The sequence below is a fragment of the Rhipicephalus microplus genome, unplaced genomic scaffold (genome assembly GCF_043290135.1).
Source record: "Rhipicephalus microplus isolate Deutch F79 unplaced genomic scaffold, USDA_Rmic scaffold_134, whole genome shotgun sequence".
Lineage (NCBI taxonomy): Eukaryota > Metazoa > Arthropoda > Arachnida > Ixodida > Ixodidae > Rhipicephalus > Rhipicephalus microplus.
The window spans coordinates 257,501-270,000 of NW_027464706.1; the positions used below are offsets into that span (position 1 = coordinate 257,501).

At 61.0% G+C, this 12,500-nt stretch overlaps 2 non-coding genes across 2 annotated transcripts in view; both read left to right on the top strand.

Moving 5' to 3' along the window:
• The first annotated feature begins 8,958 nt into the window (after positions 1 to 8,958).
• On the top strand, positions 8,959 to 10,773 carry LOC142790929 (small subunit ribosomal RNA). Its single transcript, XR_012889866.1, has one exon. It is a non-coding gene; the product is annotated as a small subunit ribosomal RNA (ribosomal RNA).
• Positions 10,774 to 12,492: 1,719 nt separating this feature from the next.
• LOC142790898 (5.8S ribosomal RNA) overlaps positions 12,493 to 12,500 on the top strand; it is a 153-nt gene continuing 145 nt past the window's right edge. The window contains exon 1 of the ribosomal RNA XR_012889837.1: positions 12,493 to 12,500. This exon is cut by the window's right edge and continues 145 nt beyond it. This is a non-coding gene — a ribosomal RNA (5.8S ribosomal RNA).

The following is a 12,500-nucleotide window of genomic DNA, read 5'->3' on the forward strand; positions in this document are numbered from 1 at the left end:
CTCACTCGATCGCCATGTCTGTTTGCCACAGTTTTCCCGGTGGTGCCGCACCCGGGCTCGCCCCGGCTGACGCGGTTTCGTGCCGCCCCGGCAGACGCGGTTTTCGCGCCGCCCCGGCTGACGCGGTTTCGTGCCGCCCCGGCAGACGCGGTTTTTTGCCGCCCCGGCTGACGCAGTTCGGACTTGGCACTTTTTGGCTGAGCCTTGCTGGCGGCCCACTCACTCGATCGCCATGTCTGTTTGCCACAGTTTTCCCGGTGGTGCCGCACCCGGGCTCGCCCCGGCAGACGCGTTTTTTTTTCTTTCGCCCCGGCTGACGCAGTTTTCGCGCCGCCCCGGCAGACGCGGTTTTCGCGCCGCCCCGGCAGACGCGGTTTTTTGCGCCGCCCCGGCTGACGCAGTTCGGACTTGGCACTTTTTGGCTGAGCCTGGCTGGCGGCCCACTCACTCGATCGCCATGTCTGTTTGCCACAGTTTTCCCGGTGGTGCCGCACCCGGGCTCGCCCCGGCTGACGCAGTTTTCGCGCCGCCCCGGCTGACGCGGTTTCGTGCCGCCCCGGCAGACGCGGTTTTTTGCGCCGCCCCGGCTGACGCGGTTTTTTGCCGCCCCGGCTGACGCAGTTCGGACTTGGCACTTTTCGGCTGTGCCTGGCTGGCGGCCCACTCACTCGATCGCCATGTCTGTTTGCCACAGTTTTCCCGGTGGTGCCGCACCCGGGCTCGCCCCGGCAGACGCGTTTTTTTTTTTCTTTCGCCCCGGCTGACGCAGTTTTCGCGCCGCCCCGGCTGACGCGGTTTCGTGCCGCCCCGGCAGACGCGGTTTTTTGCGCCGCCCCGGCTGACGCGGTTTTTGCCGCCCCGGCTGACGCAGTTCGGACTTAGCACTTTTTGGCTGAGCCTGGCTGGTGGCCCACTCACTCGATCGCCATGTCTGTTAGCCACAGTTTTCCCGGTGGTGCCGCACCCGGGCTCGCCCCGGCTGACGCAGTTTTCGCGCCGCCCCGGCTGACGCGGTTTCGTGCCGCCCCGGCAGACGCGGTTTTCGCGCCGCCCCGGCTGACGCGGTTTTTGCCGCCCCGGCTGACGCAGTTCGGACTTAGCACTTTTCGGCTGTGCCTGGCTGGCGGCCCACTCACTCGATCGCCATGTCTGTTTGCCACAGTTTTCCCGGTGGTGCCGCACCCGGGCTCGCCCCGGCTGACGCAGTTTTCGCGCCGCCCCGGCTGACGCGGTTTCGTGCCGCCCCGGCAGACGCGGTTTTCGCGCCGCCCCGGCTGACGCGGTTTCGTGCCGCCCCGGCAGACGCGGTTTTTTGCCGCCCCAGCTGACGCAGTTCGGACTTAGCACTTTTTGGCTGAGCCTTGCTGGCGGCCCACTCACTCGATCGCCATGTCTGTTTGCCACAGTTTTCCCGGTGGTGCCGCACCCGGGCTCGCCCCGGCAGACGCGTTTTTTTTTTTCTTTCGCCCCGGCTGACGCAGTTTTCGCGCCGCCCCGGCAGACGCGGTTTTCGCGCCGCCCCGGCAGACGCGGTTTTTTGCGCCGCCCCGGCTGACGCGGTTTTTTGCCGCCCCGGCTGACGCAGTTCGGACTTGGCACTTTTTGGCTGAGCCTGGCTGGCGGCCCACTCACTCGATCGCCATGTCTGTTTGCCACAGTTTTCCCGGTGGTGCCGCACCCGGGCTCGCCCCGGCTGACGCAGTTTTCGCGCCGCCCCGGCTGACGCGGTTTCGTGCCGCCCCGGCAGACGCGGTTTTTTGCGCCGCCCCGGCTGACGCGGTTTTTTGCCGCCCCGGCTGACACGGTTCGGACTTTGCACTTTTCGGCTGTGCCTGGCTGGCGGCCCACTCACTCGATCGCCATGTCTGTTTGCCACAGTTTTCCCGGTGGTGCCGCACCCGGGCTCGCCCCGGCAGACGCGTTTTTTTTTTTTTTCTTTCGCCCCGGCTGACGCAGTTTTCGCGCCGCCCCGGCTGACGCGGTTTCGTGCCGCCCCGGCAGACGCGGTTTTTTGCGCCGCCCCGGCTGACGTGGTTTTTGCCGCCCCGGCTGACGCAGTTCGGACTTTGCACTTTTTGGCTGAGCCTGGCTGGCGGCCCACTCACTCGATCGCCATGTCTGTTTGCCACAGTTTTCCCGGTGGTGCCGCACCCGGGCTCGCCCCGGCAGACGCGTTTTTTTTTTTTCCTTCGCCCCGGCAGACGTGGTTCCCCCCCCCCCCCCCTCCGTCTTTCTTTTTGTTTTTTTTTTTCGCCGCGGCTGAAGTGGATTTTTCGGTGCCTCGACGCCCCGGTAGTCGCGGTTTTTCCGTTTCCGCACGGCCCCGGCTGACGCTGCTCGGTCACAGTCGCCTTTTGTGGTGATTGCAGACTTCTTGAGCGCGGGTGTTTTTTTTTTTTGTTGTTGTTGTTGTTTTATTACGCATTCGCTCCAGCAGACGCTGTTTAGACTTTTTGTTTCCTCTTTTATCCTGCGACGAGGTGACGAGGTTTATTCGGTGCCCCGCCGCCCCGGCTGAAGTGATTTTTCCTGTCCCGTGCCGCCCCGGCTGACGCGGTTGGGACTTCGCGTTTGTTCGGCCGCCACGGGTTTTGGCGCACTCGCTCGGTTGCTTGTTGTTGCCACTTGTTGCGAACCCAGGTTTCTTGAGCGAGCGCGGGCGTTTTTTCTTCCTTTCTTTCTTTGTTCTATGTGTTAGCGAATCGGCCTTTAATATCACACGAGGACTCACAACCAACAATTTTCAGTTTGAAGTGTAAAAAATCTGCAGGTGTTGACGTAACTGACTTGCCCCGTACCCTTGAGTACATCCATGAAGTTCTCGTAGTACTACTAAATCGCATTATTCCAAGTGGAGAAATTCCCATAAACTTGCAAACCTCTACACGAAAATCGGTGCGCGTGATAAAGTTGAAAATTATCGTCCGATATCAAATGTGCCTTCTATAACACAAATTCTAGGAAAAAAAAAAAAAAACACTTGTTCGCCGTTTTCTGCGCCGTGACTGGCAGCACTCCGGCGAAGCGAAACGGGGTCGATTCGAGCACGATATCGGCGTCTTTCGACGTGCTCGCCGGCGACCGTCGCACGAGTACGTCGCACGAGCGCGTCTGCCGGGGCGCCGTTTGCGAAGCCGACGCAAAAGTGGGAACCGCCGCTCGGATGATCGCCGCTTTCGGCAGAGTGAGTGTTGGCACTCCGGGGAAGCGAAACAGCGTGAATGCGCCCACGAAATCGGCGTATTTTGAAGTGCCCGCCGGCGACCGTCGCACGAGTACGGTAAACCGCGTCAGCCGGGGCGTAGTTCGGGACGCCGACGAAAAAGTGGGAAGCGCAACTCGGATCTTCGCCGTTTTTGCAGGAGTGAGTGGCGGCCCTCCTGCGAGACCAAGAAGCATCGATTCGTGCACGAATTCGGCGCCTTTCGACGTGATCGCCGGCGACCGTCGCTCGAGTAGGGCAAACCGCGTCTGCCGGGGCGGGCTTCGGGACGCCGATGCGAAAGTGGGAAACGCTGCTCGGATGTTCGCCGTTTTTGGCCGAGTGAGTGCTGGCACTCGGGCGAAGCCAAACGGGGCCGATTACGGCACGATATCGGCGTCTTTCGACGTGCCCGCCGGCGACCGTCGCACGAGTACGGTAAACCGCGTCAGCCCGGGCGGAGTTCGGGACGCCGATGCGAAAGTGGAGAACGCCGCTCGGATCTTCGCCGTTTTTGGAGGAGTGAGTGGCGGCACTCCGGAGAAGCCAAGGAGCGCCAATTAGCGCACGATATCGGCGTCTTTCGACGCGCTCGCCGGCGACCGTCGCACGAGTAGGGCAAACCGCGTCTGCCGGGGCGGGGTTTACGACGCCGACGCAAAAGTGGGAACCGCCGCTCGGATGTTGGCCGTTTTTGGCAGAGTGAGTGCTGGCACTCCGGCGACGCGAAAGAGCGCGAATGCGCCCACGAAAGTGGCGTATTTGGACGTGCGTGACGGCGACCGCTGCAGGAGTACGAAAAACCACGTCAGCCGGGGCGAGCGACACACGGCGGTCTGGGTGCTTATCGCTGCTATTATAGGGGCACCCCGGCAGACGCAGAAAAAAAAAAAAAAATTTTCGACCTTCTTTTTTGCTGGTCGAGCTCGGGTAACCCAGGTCGCAATGGGAGCCGCGCACGAAAGCGGCGTCGCGAGACGCGTTCGCGGTCGCTAGTCGCACGAGCTCGGCAACCGCATCAGCCGGCGCGGAGTTCGGGATGCCGACGGCTAAGTGGGTACCGCTGCTCGGATGTTCGCCGTTTTTGGCCGAGTGAGTGCTGGCACTCCGGTGAAGCCAAGGAGCGCCAATTCGTGCACGATATCGGCGTCTTTCGACGTGCCCGCCGGCCACCGCCGCACGAGTACGGCAAACCGCGTCTGCCGGGGCGGGGTTCGCGACGCGTACGCAATAGTGGGAACCGTCGCTCGGATGTTCGTCGTCTTTGGCCGAGCGAGTGCTGGCACTCCGGCGAAGCGAAACGGGGCCGATTCGGGCACGATATCGGCGTATTTCGACGTGCTCGCCGGCGACCGTCGCACGAGTACGGCAAAGCGCGTCTGCCGGGGCGAGGTTTGCGACGCCGACGAAAAAGTGGGAAGCGCCGCTCGGATCTTCGCCGTTTTTGCAGGAGTGAGTGGCGGCCCTCCTGCGAGACCAAGAAGCATCGACTCGCGCACGATATCGGCGTCTTTCGACGCGCTCGCCGGCGACCGTCGCACGAGTAGGGCAAACCGCGTCTGCCGGGGCGGGGTTTACGACGCCGACGCAAAAGTGGGAACCGCCGCTCGGATGTTGGCCGTTTTTGGCAGAGTGAGTGCTGGCACTCCGGCGACGCGAAAGAGCGCGAATGCGCCCACGAAAGTGGCGTATTTGGACGTGCGTGACGGCGACCGCTGCAGGAGTACGAAAAACCACGTCAGCCGGGGCGAGCGACACACGGCGGTCTGGGTGCTTATCGCTGCTATTATAGGGGCACCCCGGCAGACGCAGAAAAAAAAAAAAAAAATTTCGACCTTCTTTTTTGCTGGTCGAGCTCGGGTAACCCAGGTCGCAATGGGAGCCGCGCACGAAAGCGGCGTCGCGAGACGCGTTCGCGGTCGCTAGTCGCACGAGCTCGGCAACCGCGTCAGCCGGCGCGGAGTTCGGGATGCCGACGGCTAAGTGGGTACCGCTGCTCGGATGTTCGCCGTTTTTGGCCGAGTGAGTGCTGGCACTCCGGTGAAGCCAAGGAGCGCCAATTCGTGCACGATATCGGCGTCTTTCGACGTGCCCGCCGGCCACCGCCGCACGAGTACGGCAAACCGCGTCTGCCGGGGCGGGGTTCGCGACGCGTACGCAATAGTGGGAACCGTCGCTCGGATGTTCGTCGTCTTTGGCCGAGCGAGTGCTGGCACTCCGGCGAAGCGAAACGGGGCCGATTCGGGCACGATATCGGCGTATTTCGACGTGCTCGCCGGCGACCGTCGCACGAGTACGGCAAAGCGCGTCTGCCGGGGCGAGGTTTGCGACGCCGACGAAAAAGTGGGAAGCGCCGCTCGGATCTTCGCCGTTTTTGCAGGAGTGAGTGGCGGCCCTCCTGCGAGACCAAGAAGCATCGACTCGCGCACGATATCGGTGTCTTTCGACGTGCCCGCCGGCCACCGCCGCACGAGTACGGCAAACCGCGTATGCCGGGGCGGGGTTGGCGACGCCGACGCAAAAGTGGGAACCGCCACTAGGATGTTCGCCGTTTTTGGCAGAGTGAGTGCTGGCACTCCGGCGAAGCGAAAGAGCGCGAATGCGCCCACGAAAGTGGCGTGTTTGGACGTGCTTGACGACGACCACCGCAGGAAAACGAAAAACCACGTCAGCCGGGGCGAGCGACCCATGGCGGTCTGGGTGCTTATCGCTGCTATTATAGGGGCACCCCGGCAGACGCAAAAAAAAAAAAAAAAATTTTTTTCGACATTCTTTTTTGCTCGTCGACCTCGGGTGACCCAGGTCGCAGTGGGAGCCGCGCACGAAAGCGGCGTCGCGAGACGGCTTCGCGGTCGCTAGTCGCACGAGCTCGGCAACCGCGTCTGCCGGGGCGGAGTTCGGGACGCCGACGGCTAAGTGGGAACCGCCGCTCGGATGTTCGCCGTTTGTGGCCGAGTGAGTGCTGGCACTCCGGCGAAGCCAAACGGGGCCGATTCCGGCACGATATCGGCGTCTTTCTACGTGCTCGCCGGCGACCGTCGCACGAGTACGGCAAAGTGCGTCTGCCGGGGCGGGGTTTGCGACGCGTACGCAATAGTGAGAACCGTCGCTCGGATGTTCGTCGTCTTTCGCCGAGCCAGTGCTGGCAATCCGGCGAAGCCGAACGGAGCCGATTCGGGCACGATATCGGCGTCTTTCCACGTGCTCGCCGGCGACCGTCGCACGAGTACGGTAAACCGCGTCAGCCGGGGCGGAGTTCGGGACGCCGATGCGAAAGTGGGAAGCGCCGCTCGGATCTTCGCCGTTTTTGGAGGAGTCAGTGGCGGCACTCCGGTGAAGCCAAGGTGCGCCAATTCGCGCACGATATCGGCGTCTTTCGACGTGCCCGCCGGCCACCGTCGCACGAGTACGGCAAACCTCGTCTGCCGGGGCGGGGTTTGCGACGCCGACGCAAAAGTGGGAACCGCCGCTCGGATGTTCGCCGTTTTTGGCAGAGTGAGTGCTGGCACTCCGGCGAAGCGAAAGAGCGCGAATGCGCCCACGAAAGTGGCGTGTTTGGACGTGCTTGACGACGACCACCGCAGGAAAACGAAAAACCACGTCAGCCGGGGCGAGCGACCCATGGCGGTCTGGGTGCTTATCGCTGCTATTATAGGGGCACCCCGGCAGACGCAAAAAAAAAAAAAAATTTTTTTCGACATTCTTTTTTGCTCGTCGACCTCGGGTGACCCAGGTCGCAGTGGGAGCCGCGCACGAAAGCGGCGTCGCGAGACGGCTTCGCGGTCGCTAGTCGCACGAGCTCGGCAACCGCGTCTGCCGGGGCGGAGTTCGGGACGCCGACGGCTAAGTGGGAACCGCCGCTCGGATGTTCGCCGTTTGTGGCCGAGTGAGTGCTGGCACTCCGGCGAAGCCAAACGGGGCCGATTCCGGCACGATATCGGCGTCTTTCTACGTGCTCGCCGGCGACCGTCGCACGAGTACGGCAAAGTGCGTCTGCCGGGGCGGGGTTTGCGACGCGTACGCAATAGTGAGAACCGTCGCTCGGATGTTCGTCGTCTTTCGCCGAGCCAGTGCTGGCACTCCGGCGAAGCCGAACGGAGCCGATTCGGGCACGATATCGGCGTCTTTCCACGTGCTCGCCGGCGACCGTCGCACGAGTACGGTAAACCGCGTCAGCCGGGGCGGAGTTCGGGACGCCGATGCGAAAGTGGGAAGCGCCGCTCGGATCTTCGCCGTTTTTGGAGGAGTCAGTGGCGGCACTCCGGTGAAGCCAAGGTGCGCCAATTCGCGCACGATATCGGCGTCTTTCGACGTGCCCGCCGGCCACCGTCGCACGAGTACGGCAAACCTCGTCTGCCGGGGCGGGGTTTGCGACGCCGACGCAAAAGTGGGAACCGCCGCTCGGATGTTCGCCGTTTTTGGCAGAGTGAGTGCTGGCACTCCGGCGAAGCGAAAGAGCGTGAATGCGCCCACGAAAGTAGCGTATTTGGACGTGCTTGACGGCGACCGCCGCAGGAGTACGAAAAACCACGTCAGCCGGGGCGAGCGACCCACGGCGGTCTGGGTGCTTATCGCTGCTATTATAGGGGCACCCCGGCAGACGCAGAAAGAAAAAAAAAAATGGAGACATGGCGTGCGTCACCGTGCGGCTTCGCAGCGTTGCCGAAGTCGCCGAGCCCTTCGACTGAGCCGAACGGCGGACAGGGAACGTTGGTCGGCCGTTCTAACCTGTCGGTGCCACGCCGAGACGTCGTTAAGGAAAACCGCGTCGTGGGCCTCTACGACGCCGTCGAGTCGTTGTACGTTTGGTGTCCAGCGTGTCGGCGGCGAGTAGCGGACACGTCGTTCACGACTTCGGTCTTTCGCAGTCGACGCGAACTTGCGGAGAGTCGTGGTGCCTCACGTTTTCGGCAGAAACCGCGGCGGAATTTTCCCGTGCGTGCGCGCACGACCTCGGTGCTGTGCCGTCAGCGTAGTGTTGCACAAACTCGTGGCCTACCCAAGGTGCGGTACGTTTGCGGCCGTATCCTCGGTGGGAATTTCGTGAGTAGGGTCGCAAATTCTACGACCTCGGCGGGTTTGAGAGCGACGTAGACTTGTGGCACGCTCAACATGCCACACGTTTCGGGGCACACCCGCGGTGAAATTTTCTCGAGTACGCTCGTATTAGGGCCCAAGGAGGTCTGGGTACTTATCGCTGCTATTATGTGGGGGTTCTCGTGAGCGGCGTACGCGAAAGCGACCGGGTGTCTGATATGCGGCGGGCTTCGGCCTCGTCAAGCGTGTCCTCGGGTCTGCTCCAGGGGAATCCACGGCAGTCGTCTGCAGCCTCATCCGCTTGATGCGTTAGGGGCTGGTTGTCGGACGGTGCCGTTTTACCACGATATCGAGGTGTGTTCCGTGTCGTCCTCGGGCGATTCAGATGCGAAAGCGCCGAAGACGCGGGCGTGACCCGTCGTCTGGCGGCTTTGCAGTCTCGGCTCCGTTGCTAGTTCCGGCCGGTCCACCGACAGTGCAGCGGGCTTGGGCAACCCGCACGGCGCGACCGAGTCGATGCAACGAAAAAGAGCGAGCATGAACGTGCTTCTTGCCGCACGGCTCCCACTCGTCTTTCGGGAAGGTTGTGCCGTAGCGAGCTCGAACGCCGTCATCTCGGAGTGCAAAATAAGCGTGTTGGGGCGCCTGAAGGTGGCCTCCGCCGCACACAGACTGCGTCCGGCCCGCCGAGGGCGAGGACGGACGCGCAGTCGAACGATTACCTGGTTGATCCTGCCAGTAATCATATGCTTGTCTCAAAGATTAAGCCATGCATGTCTAAGTACATGCCGAAATAAGGCGAAACCGCGAATGGCTCATTAAATCAGTTATGGTTCCTTAGATCGTTTCTTCCTACTTGGATAACTGTGGCAATTCTAGAGCTAATACATGCAGTGAGCCTGGAGCCCTTTGGGTAACGGGTGCTTTTATTAGACCAAGATCGATCGGGTTTCGGCCCGTATTGTGTGGTGACTCTGGATAACTTTGTGCTGATCGCATGGCCACGAGCCGGCGACGTTTCTTTCAAGTGTCTGCCTTATCAACTTTCGATGGTAGGTTACTTGCTTACCATGGTTGTTACGGGTAACGGAGAATCAGGGTTCGATTCCGGAGAGGGAGCCTGAGAAACGGCTACCACATCCAAGGAAGGCAGCAGGCGCGCAAATTACCCACTCCCGGCACGGGGAGGTAGTGACGAAAAATAACAATACGGGACTCTTTTGAGGCCCCGTAATTGAAATGAGTACACTCTAAATCCTTTAACGAGGATCAATTGGAGGGCAAGTCTGGTGCCAGCAGCCGCGGTAATTCCAGCTCCAATAGCGTATACTAAAGCTGCTGCGGTTAAAAAGCTCGTAGTTGGATCTCAGTTCCAGACGAGTAGTGCATCTACCCGATGCGACGGCTCGGACTGAACATCATGCCGGTTCTTTCTTGGTGCACTTCATTGTGTGCCTCGAGATGGCCGGTGCTTTTACTTTGAAAAAATTAGAGTGCTCAACGCAGGCGAGTCGCCTGAATAAACTTGCATGGAATAATAGAACAAGACCTCGTTTCTGTTCTGTTGGTTTTTGGAATACGAGGTAATGATTAAGAGGGACGGACGGGGGCATTCGTATTGCGGCGCTAGAGGTGAAATTCTTGGACCGTCGCAAGACGAACTACTGCGAAAGCATTTGCCAAGAATGTTTTCATTGATCAAGAACGAAAGTCAGAGGTTCGAAGGCGATCAGATACCGCCCTAGTTCTGACCATAAACGATGCCAACCAGCGATCCGCCTGAGTTACTCAAATGACTCGGCGGGCAGCTTCCGGGAAACCAAAGTATTTGGGTTCCGGGGGAAGTATGGTTGCAAAGCTGAAACTTAAAGGAATTGACGGAAGGGCACCACCAGGAGTGGAGCCTGCGGCTTAATTTGACTCAACACGGGAAAACTTACCCGGCCCGGACACTGGGAGGATTGACAGATTGAGAGCTCTTTCTTGATTCGGTGGATGGTGGTGCATGGCCGTTCTTAGTTGGTGGAGCGATTTGTCTGGTTAATTCCGATAACGAACGAGACTCTAGCCTATTAAATAGGTGCGGGGTTCCCAGCACCTTACAACCTTCTTAGAGGGACAAGCGGCTCCTAGCCGCACGAAACAGAGCAATAACAGGTCTGTGATGCCCTTAGATGTCCGGGGCCGCACGCGCGCTACACTGAAGGAAGCAGCGTGTCTTTATCCCTGTCTGAAAAGACTGGGTAACCCGTGGAACTTCTTTCGTGATTGGGATAGGGGCTTGCAATTGTTCCCCTTGAACGAGGAATTCCCAGTAAGCGCGAGTCATAAGCTCGCGTTGATTACGTCCCTGCCCTTTGTACACACCGCCCGTCGCTACTACCGATTGAATGATTTAGTGAGGTCTTCGGACCGATGTCCGGCGCGGCCTTTCGGTTGCGCCGGTCTGTTGGAAAGATGACCAAACTTGATCATTTAGAGGAAGTAAAAGTCGTAACAAGGTTTCCGTAGGTGAACCTGCGGAAGGATCATTAACGGATTGTGAAGGGTGAGCGCCTCAGCTGCGTCTGCGCCCGACACTTTCTGCCGCTGACCCCGTTTGGACGCGGGGTCGGCTTTTCCCCACGGGGCTGCCTGAATGTGGAGCGGCACCCCGTGACAAATTGTTGCGCCCAGCGGACGCCAACACCGCGACCTTGGACGGTCGGCCAGGTGGCGGACGCGGGTACAAACGGCGCAACGCACTCATAGGTCGGCTTTCGACCCGCCACTGCACCGTGGCTCGAAGCGCTCGAAATGCGCGACCCGACCGCTGCGGGACCGCCTAGTACTGTAAACAGGAGCGGCGGAGCGCGAACGGCGAGTCGTGGTTACGTCGGTAGAAGGCGAGGCTGCGCGTTCCCGAAACGCCAGCCGAGTGCCCTCCCGACCGTTCGAGCGTGCAAGAACGAGACCCGACAATCGCGCGGCGACTGCCAAGTACGAGAGGAACGGCACAAGCGTCGGCGGTCGGTCAAGGAACTGGCGATGTGACGGGTCCGCTGTGCACCAGTGCATACCGTCCCGCCGTCCGCGGCAAGCGCCTCCGCGTCCTCGGGTGACGGAGGCTGCCGGTCGGTTCTTGCAGGCGAGGGATCTCGCTGGCACCGGTTCGCGTTGACGCGCGGCCGGTCATGGCACGGCGATGCGACGGCCGAGGTGCGCAGTACTCGATGGAGGAACCGCACGCTCCGATGACCGTCCCGCCCTCCGCGGCGTATGCGTACCGACCGTAATGGTTGCAGCAGCGCCGGCCGGCTTTTGAATTCGCCACACGAAACACGGTGCGAGATCGCGGTTAGGGGAGCGTCGACGTTGCCAGGCGTTTTGCTTGCTGCCGAGGGAAAGGCGGCACGGCCACGTCGCGCTCGTCGCGATTAGCGGGTCTGCGCGCTTTGGGAAGGTGCCGCAACGACTTGCCGAAAGAGGAAGCACGGAAGAACGAGGGACTTGGACGTCCCGACAATTGAACGCACTTGCGGCCAGGCCCTTGCTGGCTTCGTTCTTCCGCCTCGAGTAGGCTCGTACGCGGCTCCGGCGCCGAAAGTGGTCCTTGGCACCGACTTCGGTGGACGTGGGAAGTGCCGCGCAAGTACGGCGCGCCTGGCTCCACCTGTTGGCTAAAGTAGGCAGCCGGATCGGCATTTTGGTGTGCGGTGGCAAACCGTGGATGCGAAAAAAGCTTGTGCGATTTCGTGGAACAAAAAGCGGGGGTCCCCCTTTTTATGCGGAGGAGACCGACCCGCCCGCCGTGGTGAACCGCGACGCCACGGTAAAAACGGGAGAGGCTTGTCGATGGGACCGTGCATCCCGCGCTCCACGGAGGCCGGGAGGCGGCCGCCCGAGGAAATGTGTAGCCGTCGAGGCCCGCATCTGCGTGCACTCTTATCCAAATGGGTGTACCGCAGGCATTTTCTGGTTAGGCGGGCCAATGAGAGCGAGCACACAACGATACCTACGGGTCCGGCTTGGAGAACCGGCTTCGACGCCTCCCGAGTATTTATAGAGGGGTGGACCACGAAAGCACTCGCAAGTAGCGGAAGCGAAACGCCGTCCGAAACACACCGTTTGCTCGATTTGCGGCAGCCGAAAAAGGCGCGGCAGAGTTTTGGAGTCCAAGCGTGCGCTGAAAAGCGCCCTTCTTGGCCACTGTTTGGCCGAGTGCCAGAAACGTTTGGTTTTGACTGTACGGAATTGAACAAACACTTTTTCACGACTCTAA